At 45.6% G+C, this 16314-nt stretch overlaps 1 protein-coding gene across 1 annotated transcript in view; it reads left to right on the top strand.

Annotated features, from left to right (window-relative positions):
• Positions 1–4674: 4674 nt before the first annotated feature.
• CNTRL (centriolin) overlaps positions 4675–16314 on the top strand; it is a 1084252-nt gene continuing 1072612 nt past the window's right edge. Inside the window, exon 1 of the mRNA XM_085613596.1 lies at positions 4675–4985. The gene's annotated coding sequence lies outside the window, so the exon portion shown is untranslated. The remainder of the gene's footprint in view (positions 4986–16314) is intronic.

Here is a 16314-nt window from a genome sequence, read left to right on the forward strand (position 1 = left end):
ATGTCAAACTTCAATGGATGGATGAATCCATACTACACATGCCCCCCCACAATGGGACCCATGATGAATATGCCTGCCCCTCCTCCTTTTTTAGGAAGACGCCCAAATTCAAGAAGGGGGAGAAGAAGGGGAGTCACGTGGGACGATGAGGAAAGACAGATACATACTCGCAGTATGATGAAGGAACAACCCGGACCGAGCTCAACGAGTCACTGGTGATAAATCTTACAGACATAACATTGACAACTGATGAACAAAAAGTTCTAAACAAAGGATTGGGCTTTGTCCCCACACCACCCCTAGACATCTTCAAGACACGTTGTGAGATAGCAGAATTCTGCAGGAAAATCAAACTGAAGGCATTCTTTATGAATAAAGAAGAACAAACCTCCGAGTATGATACTAACTTGAGACCCAAATCTTCATTCTGTCCCCCAACACACATGGTTCCAGTGGAAATACAAGCATTTGAACAGGCAGTAATGAAAGAGGTAGAAAACATCAAAGCCATAGATAAAAAACATTAAGTGAACATGACCAAACAAGAAAAGAGAGCCCTAGAAGACCTACGAAAGAACAGTGACTTAGTAATTAAACCAGCTGATAAAGGAGGAGTGATTGTCCTATTGAGTAAAGAAGGGTACAATAAACAATGCCTAGAATTACTTGCCGACCAAAGATTCTACAAGAAACTTACTAGTGATCCAACAGCGAGACTGAAGAGGACCATTGACCTAATGGTAGAAGAGGCAGAAGTGAACAACTGGATTTCTAAAAATGAAGCAGATTTCTTAAGAACCAGAAGTCCCAGAGTGCCCTACTTTTATTCTTTACCAAAAACCCACAAAAATAGAACACCTCCACCTGGACGTCCTATTGTTTCGGGAATAGGGTCTGTGTTAGAACCACTGTCACAATTCGCAGACCATTTTCTCAGACCTTTGGTACAGAGCACCGCTACATATCTCAAAGACACACGGGACCTTCTCAACCAACTTGAAGGCCAGATGTACGATGAAAGAACAATGTACCTAGTAGGACTCGATGTAGAGAGTCTCTACACCAGCCTACCCCAACAGAAGACCTTGGATACTCTTGAGAATATTTTATTCTCTGTAACATGGAACTACCATACACCTAGACATTTCATATTGGAATGCTGCAGGATGGCACTCACAGAGAACTATTTTGCATATGAAGGGATGCTGTTTGGTCAATGCCACGGTACTTCTATGGGTAGTACCTTTGCCCCTAGTGTGGCCGGGCTTTATGTAAGTACTTTTGAGCAACAGTTCATACAGAATGAGAGTAACCCCTTTCACTCACAGATACGATTCTGGCGTCGGTACATTGACGATATAATCATGATAAGGGAAGACTCACAGGAAACATTGAATGAATTCCTAACATGGATGAACAGCAGGGATGAATGCTTGAAGTTTACATGTACATCAAACAGAAAACAACTTGACTTCTTAGACATAAGCATCTACACAGAAAACAACATCCTGCAGACTAAGACGTTTTACAAACCCACAGCACGGAACAGTATACTCTCGTATAACAGCTTTCACCCTCGACCCTTGAGGGACAATTTACTTACAGCCAGTTCCTACGTCTTAGGCGTAACTGCAGCACCATTGAGAACTATAAAGATCAAGCCAGAAATCTGGAAAGGAAACTACATCAGCGAGAGTACCCAAATAATATCATCAAGAAATGTCAGAAGAGAGCACGCAACCAAGCAAGGGAGAGTCTTTTGGAAATCACACCGAAGACACCACCTCAAGACCTACTGACATGTGTCACTACTTACAGTACCTCTACCAACACAGTCAAGAAAATCGTAAACCGGAATTGGAGAATCCTAACTTCAAACACCCTACAATGGCCTAAACCCAGGTTTGCTAACAAAAGGACACGAAACCTGAGGGACCATTTGGTACATACGAGACCAGCACCAACTGTGAATAAAGAGAGCCTAACAGCAATCTGGAACATGAGTCCAATCACGGGTCATTGCCCATGTGGATCATGCGCAGTATGCAAACTCACTACAGCTACAAAAAAACTAGAACTGCTACCCAACTTTACATGGACCCTACGGCACCACACGAATTGCAATACCACTCATGTGATATATATGATCACATGTCCATGCAAAAGTAGGTATATAGGCATGACATGCCGGAAAGTCAAACTCCGCATAGGAGAACACAAGAGTAATGTGAACTGCAAAAAAGCCACAACGAAGATGAGCAAACATTAAATAGAGAAAAATCACAGTACAGATGATCTCAAATGGGTGGTTTTGGAAACCATACATATGACAACTAACAATGCTGAGCGTGTTCTTTTTGAAAAAGAACAACGTTGGATTCACCGTCTCGGAACAGATACTGAAGGGTTGAACGATTTTATCCCATGGCATACACTAGCATGATATCCTGCATTAAGATATTCTCGCCTTGACAACATGTCCTAACCAAACCAGTTTTCCTATGACTAAGTGACAACACACAGTGTTACTGAAATTACTAACATATATTTTTCTCATGACCTCCATGCCTAAAACAATCTAAAGGTATTGGCAAATATAAGCTACAAATTAGAATATAGTATCTTTTCCATAACAACTACCGCACTGCCAACCAACATGCCAACCATTGCGACATTGCATGAGTCCTTCCTCAGTCTTTAACCTCTGTAAGGCTATGTTAATACGAACGATACGCGGCCCCGCGTTAGCCGGGACACCGCGATCAGAGACAGCACAAGCCACATAAGAGGAAGAACCGGTAAGCGCTCACTCCTCGCAACCACGAGGCAGACAACGAACGCGGTAAGCGACCTATTACTAAATGCTATCTAATTCCACAGGAATAGGCTCCTTCCCTGATCTCTGATGTCCCGAGGGAGCCACAATATGGCATTTGAAAAGGTAACAAGGCAGAATTACACGTACTCGGCTAAGTTAATGGCACTCGCGACCACGCTAATCCGACTATACCGTAGATGATATCCCTAACTTAACAGTGAAGTATCGTATTAATCTATAGCGATCTATTCACAGCTCTAAGTGCCGTACTTACAATCACGACACACGCGCATAGATTTTTCATTATTTTGACGATGCGTAAGGAACCATTTAATTATGCCGATACACCGCATTTTGAGATATATTTTGTAAACACATCCCTCCTCACATAGTTTAGATACCGGCTTCCCCATATTTGCTTTGAATGAGCATGAGCGCGCCCAGAACCTTGCGGAATTTGTTTATTCGACAGCACGACAATTAGTGAATTATACTAACACTGTCATAGCAAAATTGAATAATATAGGACAAATAGTCACTATATAATTAACAATTAATAGAGGGCACAACAATGATTGTAAAACTTATACGAATTTGAATTCATTAACAGATACAACAGATCTATGAATAATACTAAGATAATAGTGACTACCTGATCACTTAATTAAGGTGGCACAACGAGCCTCCTTCACATCCTGGTCCTGACAAAAGCCTCAAGAATGAGCGAGAAGGCTGAAACATGTTGACCTCACCCATTGATGCAATAGACTAGTAACTTCGTCTATTACAACATCACTCTATTATTTTAATTTCCCACTTCACCCGCATCTCTAATAAAATTGTGTTGTATTCGAGTGTAGTAGGGAATTTTAAATTCACCACTATGAGCACTTGCACATCCCTCTTTCTTTTGATATCTGGACACTACTGAAAAATCAGTTGGTCTACCTCCAGGTGGAGGACAGCATATATACAAAAGAAACCCAATGAAGATGCTGTGACAGTACACGAAGGCGGAGAATCAAGATACACCGCCCCCGACCTGTGTACTCATATGAGGGTTTTCTATAAAGTTTTCCAATACTAAAGACCCTGATTTGACAGGACAAGTGATCCATTCTCCTAAAAACTTGATTACCTGATTAGTGCAAGAGCCTTGCTGACTTATTGAAGAACTATAGCGACTATTTATACTTTTTATGTAACCAAGGGGGAGATGTAGTGTTGTGAGATTATGCGCTCTACGACTCTTGTGATTCTGGGTGGACTCAACAGAAGATAAAGACGTCCGTTACAGAGCTCCTTGTGTTGCGTATTTATTTGCATGCTCCCAGGCCGGGCAGTGCACTGCAGCATAGACCACCAGATGCCGAACTTTCGGACGAAGATGGGAAATTAAAAAAAAAAATTAGAGGGAGAATATATATTCCACATGTCCTTCTATTGAAGCTGAGACAATTTCAGACAAGAGACAGCCAACATTAGGTCATTTGTGGCTTAGAAAATCAGCAGTCTTCGCCTAAATCAGATCAATTGGCATGCATGATGGACAATTTTAGGCAGGACATAGCTAAATTAAAGAAAGTCATTTTAATTTTGGATTTAAAAAATCGTGAGTCTCTGGCCTGAATTTAATTGGGTCTGTGTATAAGAAGAGTTTATGCTATAAACTTGAAAATATCCCGCATAAGCAGGCAGGAATTTCCATTTCCGAGTAGCTCTTGTTAATATAATAATTCTCAAACTGTTTGAAGATGGCGGTCTAGTTTCGCAGACGATGCTTTGTCCTTATTATGTGTCCTTCCTCTGTTTCTTTTGGCAGTTGCAACCTGCTTGTCTCTTCATTTACTCTCAGCGAGTCGAGTCGAAAGCGGGAGCCTTCGCGGGTAGTCTTTCTTCTACTCACAATGTAATTGGCCGCGCAGTCACGAATCGAGTAGTCTGTTCATCTTGTCCCTCATTTCGGCACACACACTGACAACATTCCCAAACAGCAGCCGGAAGCCCGATGGTGTGTTGTCATAGCAACCTGGAGACACGATGCCGCCCGTGGCGCCCAGACTGTTGTGGGGCTGGGGAAAGCTGAGGCCCGGTGGCGAAGGGACACCCGTTATTGTGATCCGGTGACGCCGAGGTCCAAGCCTCACCAAAAGATAGCAACCGAACCGTGAGTATAGTGCGGAGAAGCAGAGTGTCCTGTTTGGGCCACCGTACTTCGTGCGTAGAACTTCTACTGCTCTTCTCCGTGAACTTAGCTGTCAAATGGAACTGTGTGTTCCCGCTGCTCCCGAGTGACAACGGGCCACGGCTGTTTCAAGTCACCCTTTCTTTTCAATTGCACTTCACTGTTATAAGATGTAGTTTAAGAAGTTTAGATTTTAAAGGCATTATTTGAGCTTGGTTGAGCATTCCCAAAACTAATTGTTTTATAATCTGTTTGGAAAATGTCTCAAAAAATCATACTGGCAATTGTTTAAAGGAATGCATGAAATAACTATTCACTTTTTAAAAACCTTTCTGACTACATACTGTACGATGCAAATTGAATTTCTTCAATTGCTTAAATATTTATAGTTTATTGTTGCCAGATTGCGTGGTACTTGTGTTATCCAGCCTCAGAAGGAGTCTGCAGACACTCAGTTTAATCGGGTAAATAGCAGATAACATGTTTTACTTCTTTTCTTGCTTGTACTGTGTCAAAAGTGTCAAGAAGGAACAAAATCAAGTACAAGAGAATATGCTGATACTAAAATTTTGACACAAAGTGCTTGTAGAGCAGGTACATGTATGCAGCGTAGTAAATATACGAGTAGAAAAAATTGGGAAGTTTCTGTCGGCTTCAAGATGCAAGTGCTTATTGAAAGGTAATTCCATATTTCCCCGCTCACCTGATTGTAATAAAAAAACAACTGCCTGTACCTGCAGCCTATGGAACTCAAGCTTGCAGCGTTAAATTGAGCATTGTGCATAGCCATTCTCTTACGGTAGATGTTGATTCGACGGTGGGCTTTAAAGAGTATGTTAGGTTAAAAAAGTCAATACATGTATACTGTGTTTAATGGTTAAAGGCTGAGGCGAAAGTGGTTATCTCACCAATGTCCGTGTTACTATTTCTGCATGTATTAGTAATACTGTTTCATGCAAAATATCATGTTACCCCCAGTTCAACCAGTGCTACTGCCTGACCAGTATGGACCCACCCACCATGCCAATAGAAGCAACTCCTTAAACACCCTCTCTGAATTATCCCATTAGTGTGTCTTCCTCCTGATCTGTATTTTGGATGCCCAGTATTAAATCAGATCCTCCCATTCATATTTTGTCTCTACCCTCTTTTGAGACCTATTAATCGATTAGGCATTTCCTCTGCATAGCGAAAATAGGCCAACATTATTATATGAAATATAAATGCTTTGTCATTAAGTATATTTTCCAAACCATTGTTAGGCTTTCACTTCTTTATTAGTAGTCATGTAATATGTCATTTTCTGGGATTGGACAGCATGCGTGGTGTTAATAGTACTGCATTTTGGGTGGCAACCTTGGGAAGTGGATACGTCTCTTAACAGTAATTCTCTGCAGTTATTCGTCCATGTACAAAGTATGTGTTTCGTTGCTCGTTTCTCCTATCCCTAAGGAGATTTGGAGGCAGTTATCATAACAGAACTGACACTCATTGTTAAAGTTATGCTAACCTGGTTGAAGAGGTTGTTGCCACTGCTTACGATACAGTTGCAGTGTGTCAATTTTAACCATGGTATAGTTTCACAAGATTGCTTCCTCAGGAAGTAGGCAGTCTTGTGAAATCTGATCTACATTTAAAGAAGAAAAGCATACGCTCCGACAGTTTTTGCAACATTACTTCCTCCTTTGGCACGCCCAAGTAATCTTACGAAAACGTCCCTGTTAATTTGAGCTATTGTAACTCTGAAAGTGCTGTCTCGCAGTGCTCAACCCAATTAACAGATAACTTTATTTGTGTACTTAATGTATTTATTAAGTTTTATAATCGCGCAAAATGGACCGTGGCACTGTGCATCACTTTAGGAAAATGGGGAAACACGAGACACTGGCTGCTTGTTAAATGATATGATAAGGCTTGAGGAAGGCCTTTAGTTGACCAGAATGCCGCAGTGAGGAGCTGCATAAGTACAGAAATTGCTGAGTAGTTAGTATAAAAAGACACACAATTGATGGACGGAATGCTGAACAAATCATAGCATTCACCCCCAGTGATCTGGGTTAAATCCATCATTCTTTTGCTCACCATGCCACCCCAGTTTAGACCTGGCCATATGCAAATCAGCCCTGTGCCTCATGGGAACAGTCCAGCCCGAACTGCCAAGCCAGGTCCTCGCTGGACCGGAAACAAGCATCCTAGGACCGGTTTTGGTCTTTCAGCCCTCATCAGCCAGGATAGCTTGATTCCAGTGGCACAGTGAGCCCGGGACCCACGTCTGGGCATACCCGGCGCACTTAGGGCGTGAAAGCAAATGACACACAATTGATGGACTGAATGCTGAACAAATCATAACATTCACTCCCAGTCAAGAGATCTGGGTTAAATCCATCATTCTTTTGCTCACCATGCCAACCCAGTTTAGACCTGGCCATATACAAATCAGCCTTGACCCTGTGCCTCATGGGAACAGTCCAGCCCTAACTGCCAAGCCTGGTCCTCCCTGGACCGGAAACAAGCATCCTAGGACCGGTTTCGGGCTTTCAACCCTCATCAGCCAGGATAGCTTGATTCCAGTGGCACAGTGAGCCCGGGACCCATGTCTGGGCATACCCGGTGCACTTAGGGCGAGAAAGCAAAAAATACACAGTTGATGGAAGCCCTAAGTTGGCAGGGTATGCCCAGACGTGGGTCCCTTGCTCACTTTGCCACTGGATTCAAGCTAGCCTGGCTGATGACGGCTGATTAGCCATAAACCGGTCCCAGGATGCTTGTTTCCGGTCCAGGGAAGACATGGTTTGGCAGTTCGGGCTGGACTGTTCCCATGAGGCACAGGGTCAGACTGATTTGCATATGCCCATGTCTGCACTGGGGTGGCAGAGTGAGCTAAAGAATGATTATGGATTAAACCCAGATCAGTTGACTGGGGTCAGTGCTTGCAATGTTCAACACTCCGTCCATCATCCCCTTTGGTTTTGCTTAGTTAGTATCAAGACATCCAAATGTTCATTTGTTAAATGTTGAAAAAATAACTTTTGTTTTAGCTTATTGCAATAATTAATCATGTCTTTGGTCTGCATCGCCAGAAAATAACTGTTGGTGTTTACTTTTTTCTTAACTCTCAAGAGTCTCTAAAAACAGAGTTCTATTTACTTTTTAAGAGTGTCTGAGACAGCAGTCTTATTTGCTTAGTAGGTGAGGAGTCCCCAGCAAATGTATTTGTTGGGCTGACAAGTTATTTTCAAAGGTGGATTGTAGGTCAGATGGTAGTCATTCAAGCAAGAGCGATATAGGACATGACTTGTCAGCTAGGCATAGTATGATAGCACCTGGGCTCCTAACGTGCCAGTGCCCTCCAGTCCTGCTTGTGCCAGCCTGATTCAGTTACCGCCTTTGGACCAAGTGACACTGCCTCTGCCTTGGTTTTCCCACCCGGGGTTTTCCCGCTCACCGTTCTTCCAACCAACAGAAGGCCTGCCCATCCTAGGACCTACTTAATGCAGGCCGCAGCACGACCGCATCAGTAGGCACCTGGGAATGTAGCTTGCAACTTGCCAGTGGGCTCCAGTCCTGCTTGTTCCATCGTGGTCCAGTTGCTGCCTTTTGTCCAAGTGACACCGCTGCTGCCTGGGTTTTCCCATTAGGGTTTTTCCTGCTCACTGTTCTCTCTGCCAACAGAAGCCCCACCCACCCCAGGACCTACTGAATGTAGGCCACGCAGCGGATGTGTGCAGCGTGCATGCTGCTGGCGCGCCAAAGGCAAGCCCATTTGCACCCAGCACCAGGAACACACCCTCCAACGCAACACCACAACCAGAGCCGCCACCGGAGCCAACGAATGCCACTGCTACTCCTACATGACCTCAACAACACACACCAGCAAACACTCTGCTGCCACGCCCAGACGTGGGTCCCTTGCTCATTGTGCCACTGGATTCAAGCTAGCCTGGCTGAAGAAGGGTGACATACCCTGAAACCGGTCACAGGATGCTTGTTTCCGGTCCAGGAAGGACCTGGCCTGGCAGTTCGGTCTGAACTGTTCCCATGGGGCACAGGGTCAAGACTGATTTGCATATGGCTGGGTCCAAACTGGGGTGGCGCAGTGGGCAAAAGAACAATGGATTTAACCCAGATCTTTTGACTGGGGGCGAATGTTTGCATTGTCAGCATTCCATCCATCATTTGTTTGCTGCCACGCAGCCCCCAGCACCATGATAAGACCTTTCTCCTGCACCCATTGCAATTTCACCTCTTACACCTCAGACGCCAACACCACCACCTCCAAACAATCGATGCATACAACCACCACCACCTGCACCAACTATCTGCCATGCTCTTCAACGTCTGATACCTCTTGATATACTCCGCTGAAATATGGGACCTCATCAACAGCAACATGCCTGACGTTCTCTTATTGACTGAAACATGGCTCAACCCAGCTTCCAACATGGATATTGCTGCAGCCATCCCTCCCGCCTACAAAATCATACACCAGGACCCTAACCGCAAACCAGGCAGAGGACTCGCGATCATCTACAAAAACACAATTGATTGCACCACCTCCACATACTTGGACACCAACCTCATGGAACACCTCCACTTCAAAATACGAATGGATTACAACAACACCCTTAAGTGAACCCTCACTCACATGTTCCACGGGCCGAGCGGAATTCTGCAACCACATCACAAACTTCATTGTTCCCCTCTCTATCGGATCACCCACTACATCCTCCTCGGGGACCTCAGTTTCCACTTGGAAGACACCACAGACCCTAACTCCACGACCCTCCTCGACAGCCTCAGCAACCTCGGACTCGCCCAACTTGACCAAGGGCCAACCCAGACAGCAGGCCACACCCTCGACCCTATTTCTCCTCCAATAACAGTATCTCCACCACCTACACAACCCCATTCACATCGTCTGACCACTACATCCTATATTTCAAGATATCCGCCCACCACGCCACCGCACTAGAAAAACCCAAAGCACCATAAAGACACTGGGGCGAGATATCTGAAGAAAACTGTACCACGACCCTACAGGAATGCCCACCCAACCACACAAGAACCTCTATGTCGACACCAAGCTCTTCAATAAATGGCTCGCCGACTGCGGCAGCTGCACTGCTCTCACCAGAAACAAGACGTACAAAAATACGAACGACCCAGTTGGTGCATGAACAATCTCGGGCACTCTGCAATGACCTTTCAAACTTCTTCAAACAGAATATCGGCAAGATCTACAATACATTAGAGCACAGCATACCCATACGAACGTCCGCAACCAGTTGGACACCTCCCTCATCGCCAAACAGCAGCTAAGCATCTGGAATCCCTTCTGGAAATGAGACACTACGGCCCTGATGAATACCGCCCACACAGAAGCCCCCTCAGAACCATACTTTCATTTCATACACAAACTTGGAACAACTATCCTCTCTCCTGCACTAACCACTATCATCAACACCTGCATAACCACTGCCGCCTTCCAGTCTTGCTGGAAAGATCTTCACAACACTGGTCTAGCTTACCTGAACCCTTGCCTCAGCTTCTACCAATCCAGACACCTTGGATCTGCATCCCAGGCAAGAGCACACTTCCTCGCATCAAGAAGTCCAGAAGCGGAGAATGCTTCTTCTCATCCCTTCTCAGGCAAGACCTGGAACAACCTCCTCATATACCTCAGAACCTCTCCCTTCCTCATGGACCTCCGAAGAAATCTCAAGACATGGCTTATCCAGATAAAATGGACATGATCTCCACCTCCCTCCTCAGGCCTGCCATACTAAGTGCCTGGATACCCTCACAGGTGAATAGCCTGCGCTCTACAATTTCACACAACATAACATAACTTCTTTTTAGGTCGAAGCCTGCCAGACAGCGCAGTGGTCTGTTTTGCTAAATGCATCTTGGGGACATTCAGAAAGCTGACCTAGGAATGCATTTTGCCCATTGCTTACCATTGGCTTTGTGTTTTGTAACTCACATTTTCTGGCTTTCCATTTGCTGGCTGTTGCAAGGTGGAATAATATGTGGTATGGCAGGGAGGCCTTACCATACAATATTCTCACAATACACAATGGATGATCCTTAGATTCAACAACAATAATCCATAGCTCAATCCTGGTAGTGTGGCAAAGAGCAGTCCGGCATTACTGGAGGAACATGTGTTAACCATTATGGCGCATAAGTAATCGAGACGACTCAAAAGAAATCCAACACCAATTTTTAAAAATACAAATGTAGCCACCAAAACAAACTTAATTCGTACAACCGGAGTTGTGGATTTTTAAAACGTTCAAATATAGATGCACTTTTTCTGTCAAACTGGTCCCATTGAAATGAAAGAGGTAAACACAGGTGACACTCGGTCACTTGCAGGGTGAGCTCAAACTGACACTCTTGTGGATAAGGCAATGAGTGTCCCTAGATCAAGGCCAGACAGATGTTACTTCTTTACCTTGCCAAGGGAGTCTGGGTGCAGAGGTGATTTGGCTGTCCTTGGCACTGAACGGGAGCTGCTGGAGCTGTCAAACGCGCAGCACTTTATTTATTTATTTAAAATTTAGTATAGCGCGAACATGACCCAGGTGGGTATCCGAGCGTTTACATACAGTTTAGGTAGACAAAGGAAAATAGCTAGGGAAGAGAAATCGGGGAAACAGTGGGACAATATACAGCAGATGCAAGATGAAATTGAGGTGGACATAGGAAGCAGGTTGGGTGAGAATGACAAGTAGGGCAATATACATCAAGAGCAAACAAGACAGTATACAGTAACTTAGAGGCACTAGGAACACAGCGCCTAGATCAACGCATTGTTTATTAGTAGGGATTTGACTTCCCTTTTGAAGGCAAGTGTAGAGGGAATCAGTCTTGTTTCCACTGGAAGGGTAGTTCCAGATTCTCGGGGCGATGCCAGAGAATGTACGATTGCAGGTTTTAAGCTTATTACATTTCTTGGGCTTGAGCAGCAGTGTGCCGGTGCTCCTTGTGGACCTGGAGCCACCGAGAGTTCCAGCTTGTTTGTCAGGTAGAGTGGGGTGTTGAAGTGTAGTGCTCTATGGGTCATACAAGCTATCTTTAGTTATATCCTTGCTTCAAAGGGAACCCAATTGAGCGATTTCAGGTCCGGCGAAATGTGGTTGGTCTTCTTGGAACCCGTGATGAGTCTAGTAGCAGCATTTAGAGATGCGTGCTAAACTGAGTTTCGGCAGACCGGAAAGAGTGGCACTGCCGTATTCTAGTCTGGAGATGACCAGTGCGTGCACTGCCAATTTATACTCATCTTGGGAAAGGAAGGGTTTGAGTTTTCTCAGGATACTAAGTTAGAAGTTCTCTCCTTTGGTCGATGATCTGATGTGGTCTTGCATGTTTAGGTTTTTGTCTAGCACAACTCCCAGTCATTTAGTGGAGTCCACGATGTGAGGTTACAGACGAATTTCACCACAGTGGGGGTTTGCCTAGCGGGTGCAATGAGGAGGAATTCCATCTTGAGGGCGTTTAATTTGAGATGGTTGGATGTTAGCCAGTTGAGGGTTTTGAAAAGGGTTCCGTTGAGAGATTTGATGTCTTCGTGTGAGGAAATCTTCATGTAGAGTTGGGTGTCGTCTGCATACATGTGATATTGGATGTTGGAGGCTTTAAAAATTACAGTCAATGGTTCCAGGAAAAGGTTGAAGAGTGTGGGGGAGGGTGAGGATCCTTGGGGGACACCAAGTGTGCAGGGACTCGGGTTGGAAAAAAAGACTGGTTGGATTTGACTCTTTGTGTTCTGTTGCTGAGGAAAGAGGAAAACCATTTAAGGACCGTGCCTGAGAGCCCCATCCTGCGTTCCAAGAGGAAGAGTAGATTGTCATGCTTGACCGTGTCAAATGCCGATGAGAGATCGAGCAGAATTAAAAGGCAGGCTTCATTTTGGTCGAGTAAAGTGAGAGCGTCGTCCACAATGTGAGTGATGGCCGTTTTGGTGCTGCGTCCAGTGCGAAAGCCCGATTGGAATAGGTCGAGGAGCTGGAATTGCTCAATGTGTATGCATAGTTGTTCATGAACACATTTCTCCAGAAGGTTTGCCAGGGTGGGTATATTTGTGATTGGGCAGTAGGGTTAGCTGAGGGTTTTTTGAGAATAGGGAGTACTAGGCCCGCCTTCAAGCAGTCTGGGATCTCACCTTGAAGAAGTGAGGCATTGATGATCTTAGACCATAGTGGTGCTAGGGAACCTATCATTTCTTTAAAGAAGTTGGGGGGAGGGGGTCATTGAAGTGATTTGAGGGTTTAAGTGTCGAGAGAGTATTGAGGATGGTAATGTCATTGAGGGGAGTAAATTGACTCCATGAAGCATTGTTTTTGAGTGAGAGAGCAGGTGGCGAGGGAAGGGGTGTGGAGACCGAGGAGTCCGGAGAGGGCGAGAGAGTGAGCGCAGCTGACCTTAGAAATTAGATTTTTTTTTGTCTTTTCGAGGAAGAATTCAGCAACCTCATCGCAGTTTGGTTGTGGGCGAGCGGGGTGCTGAGATTGGGTAGAGGTGTTGTTGGATTGTGATTTAATGAGCTCAAAAAGTTGTTTCGGGCGATTTTTGGCTTTGTGAAGTTGGCTTTCGCCGTTCTAATGTGTTTTGTTGTATCTACTTCTTTTGAATCTTAGAGTTGTTAGAAGATCCGTGGACGGAGAAGATCTCCACTTGCGTTCAGCTAGTCTAAGACTGCATCTGTCAGCATTTAGACTGTCATTGAACCACGGTTTGGAGTCCTTTATGGGAATTTTTTTAGTTCACAAAACTTGACAAAACTACACTTGGAGATAGAGTTCCACTCTACCCACGGAGAGTAGAGGTCTTTGGAGTCCTAGGACCCGGGTTCAACATCTGGATATCTTCTACCTTGCTTCGCAGCTCCAGGTGCGGAAATAGCTGGCAATCACTGGGGCAGGCCGCACCAAAGATGCTTTACCACACACTCGAAGATTCCAACTGCAGGATGCAGGACCACAGCAGCGGAGTCGTTGCCCACGTCAATTGCTGTCGCTTTGAAGTGCTCTTGGTCTGTAGATGTTGTTCAAGGGGTTGATCACCTGACTGGTGATCACCAAGCCTTGACTGCGATAAATGTAGTCCACGGTTACTTCGGGGACTGGACGACGACAGGAGTGGAGTGGCGGCTTGAAACTTGGTGTAAGCTTTGCTATCACTCCGGGCTTGCAGGACACTACTTCTCTTTGGGCTCACTCTTGACAGGCCCAGCGGGTTGCAGTTCTTGTCACAAAGCACATTGATTTTCCTGCAGCTTGCAGGGGATTGAAGCCACCAATTCTCAGGAATCTGCTTTGGTTTCTGGAATCCACTGGAGTCCTATCTTGCTCGAACAAATGAGCTTTTGCCACGGACGCATGTCGAACACACTGTTCCAGTATATGGTCTCTTCAGGGCACCTAAGTGTCTTCATGCGGCAGCAGAGTCCAAAGTCCTGCTGTTGGTGACGGTGTCTTCTTTGTGCTTCTTCTCAGATTCAAAGTCAGACCTGAGGTTATGGTGTCAGGGGAACCTCTTAAATCCTAGTTTAAGGGGCGTGAGGGACAGTGGCCAATGGGCTTCTGTTCCAGCGGATCACTTTTTTCTCAAATTTCTGTGTGGGATCCACAAATTTCCTACCTCCCAGCGTTCCCCAAGGTCTCCCGATAAAAATGATACCTCACTCGCGTGGGTTGGTCAAGTATCCGCGACAGGCAAGGGCCCAAAACGTATTGAGGAGACATCAAAATTAGCTATCACAAAACAACCTGGTTTTGCAAAGGGGGTCACCTGGGTTTTTGGCCCCGGGCTCGGCAGCCATCTTGGGAAACTACCAAACACACACATTTATGAAAATTTGCGGTTTGCAGGGGATTCTGGTTAGGGAAATGTTGGGGGACCCACACAGGCCATATCTCGCTGGACTCCCCCGGGTGTCTAGTTTTCAGAAGTGTGTGGGTTTAGTAGTTTCCCAACATGGCGGACGAGCCCGGGGCCAAAAACCGAGGTGACCCCTCCCCTTGCAAAACCAGTTTTTTTTTTTGTGATAGGACATTTTGATGTCTTCTCAATACGTTTTGGGCCCTTGCCTGTCGCCGGTACTTGACCCACCCACACAAGTGAGGTACCATTTTTCTCGGAAGACTTTGGGGAATGCGGGGTGGGTGGAATTTTGTGGATCCACACACATTTCAGAACTTTCCACCACAGAAATATGAAAAATTTAGTTTTTTTGGACACATTTTGAGGTTTGCAAGGGATTCTTGGTGACAGAACCTGGTGAGAGCCAGACAAGTCACCCCATCCTCGATTCCCCTGTTTGTCTAGTTTTCAAAAATGTATAGGTTTGCTAGGTTTCCCTCGGTGCCGGCAGAGCTAGGGCTCAAAATCTACAGCTAGACACTTTGCAAAAAAAGGGTGCGTTTTAACTGTGAAAATGTGGTGTGTCCACGTTGCATTTTGGTCCGTTTCCTGTTGCCTGCACTTGGCCTACCCACACAAGTGAGGTACCATTTTTCACGGAAGACTTTGGGGAATGCGGGGTGGGTGGAATTTTGTGGATCCACGCAGATTCCAGAACTTTCCACCACAGAAATGTGAGGAAAATTTGTTTTTTTGGAGAAATATTTAGGTTTGCAAGGGATTCTGGGTAACAGAACCTAGTGAGAGCCACACAAGTCATCCCATCCTCGATTCCCCTCCGTGTCTAGTTTTAAAAAATATATAGGTTTGCTATGTTTTCCTAGGTGCCGGCTGCGCTAGGACCCAAAATCCACAGGTAGGCAAATTCCGAAAAAAAAGTCAGTGCCTAGTGGGCTTTCTGCCGCCCTGGGGAGGGGAAAATCGGGGGCTATTGCCCCGATATGCCCCCAAGGGGGGCGGAAAGACTGTGGCTATTCTTTTTGGGGGGGGGGATATTGGGATGCCCATTCTGGTGAACCTCCACCCCTGCGTATGAAAAAGCCAGCATATTCGCTGGGGCATAGTGGGCTTTCTGCCTCCCCCAGGGGCAGATCAGGGGCTACTGCCCCCATCTGCCTCCTGGGAGGGGCAGAAAGACTGTGCCATCTTTTTTAGGGTGGGTGGGGGCATTGGCATGTCCATTCTTGGCAGCCCCCACCCCGAACTTTGAAGAAAAAAACCTCCCTGGTGGCTAGTGGGCTTTTTGCCCCCCCACGGGGGGTGCAGATAAGGTGCTATTGCCCCATCAGCGTCCCAGGGGGGTGCAGAAAGACTGTAGCATTTTTTATTTGGGTGGGGGCATTGACATGCCTATTCTGGGCAGCCCCCTCCCCTACCTATACTA

This window comes from Triturus cristatus, chromosome 1_2, assembly GCF_964204655.1.
Source record: "Triturus cristatus chromosome 1_2, aTriCri1.1, whole genome shotgun sequence".
NCBI lineage: Eukaryota > Metazoa > Chordata > Amphibia > Caudata > Salamandridae > Triturus > Triturus cristatus.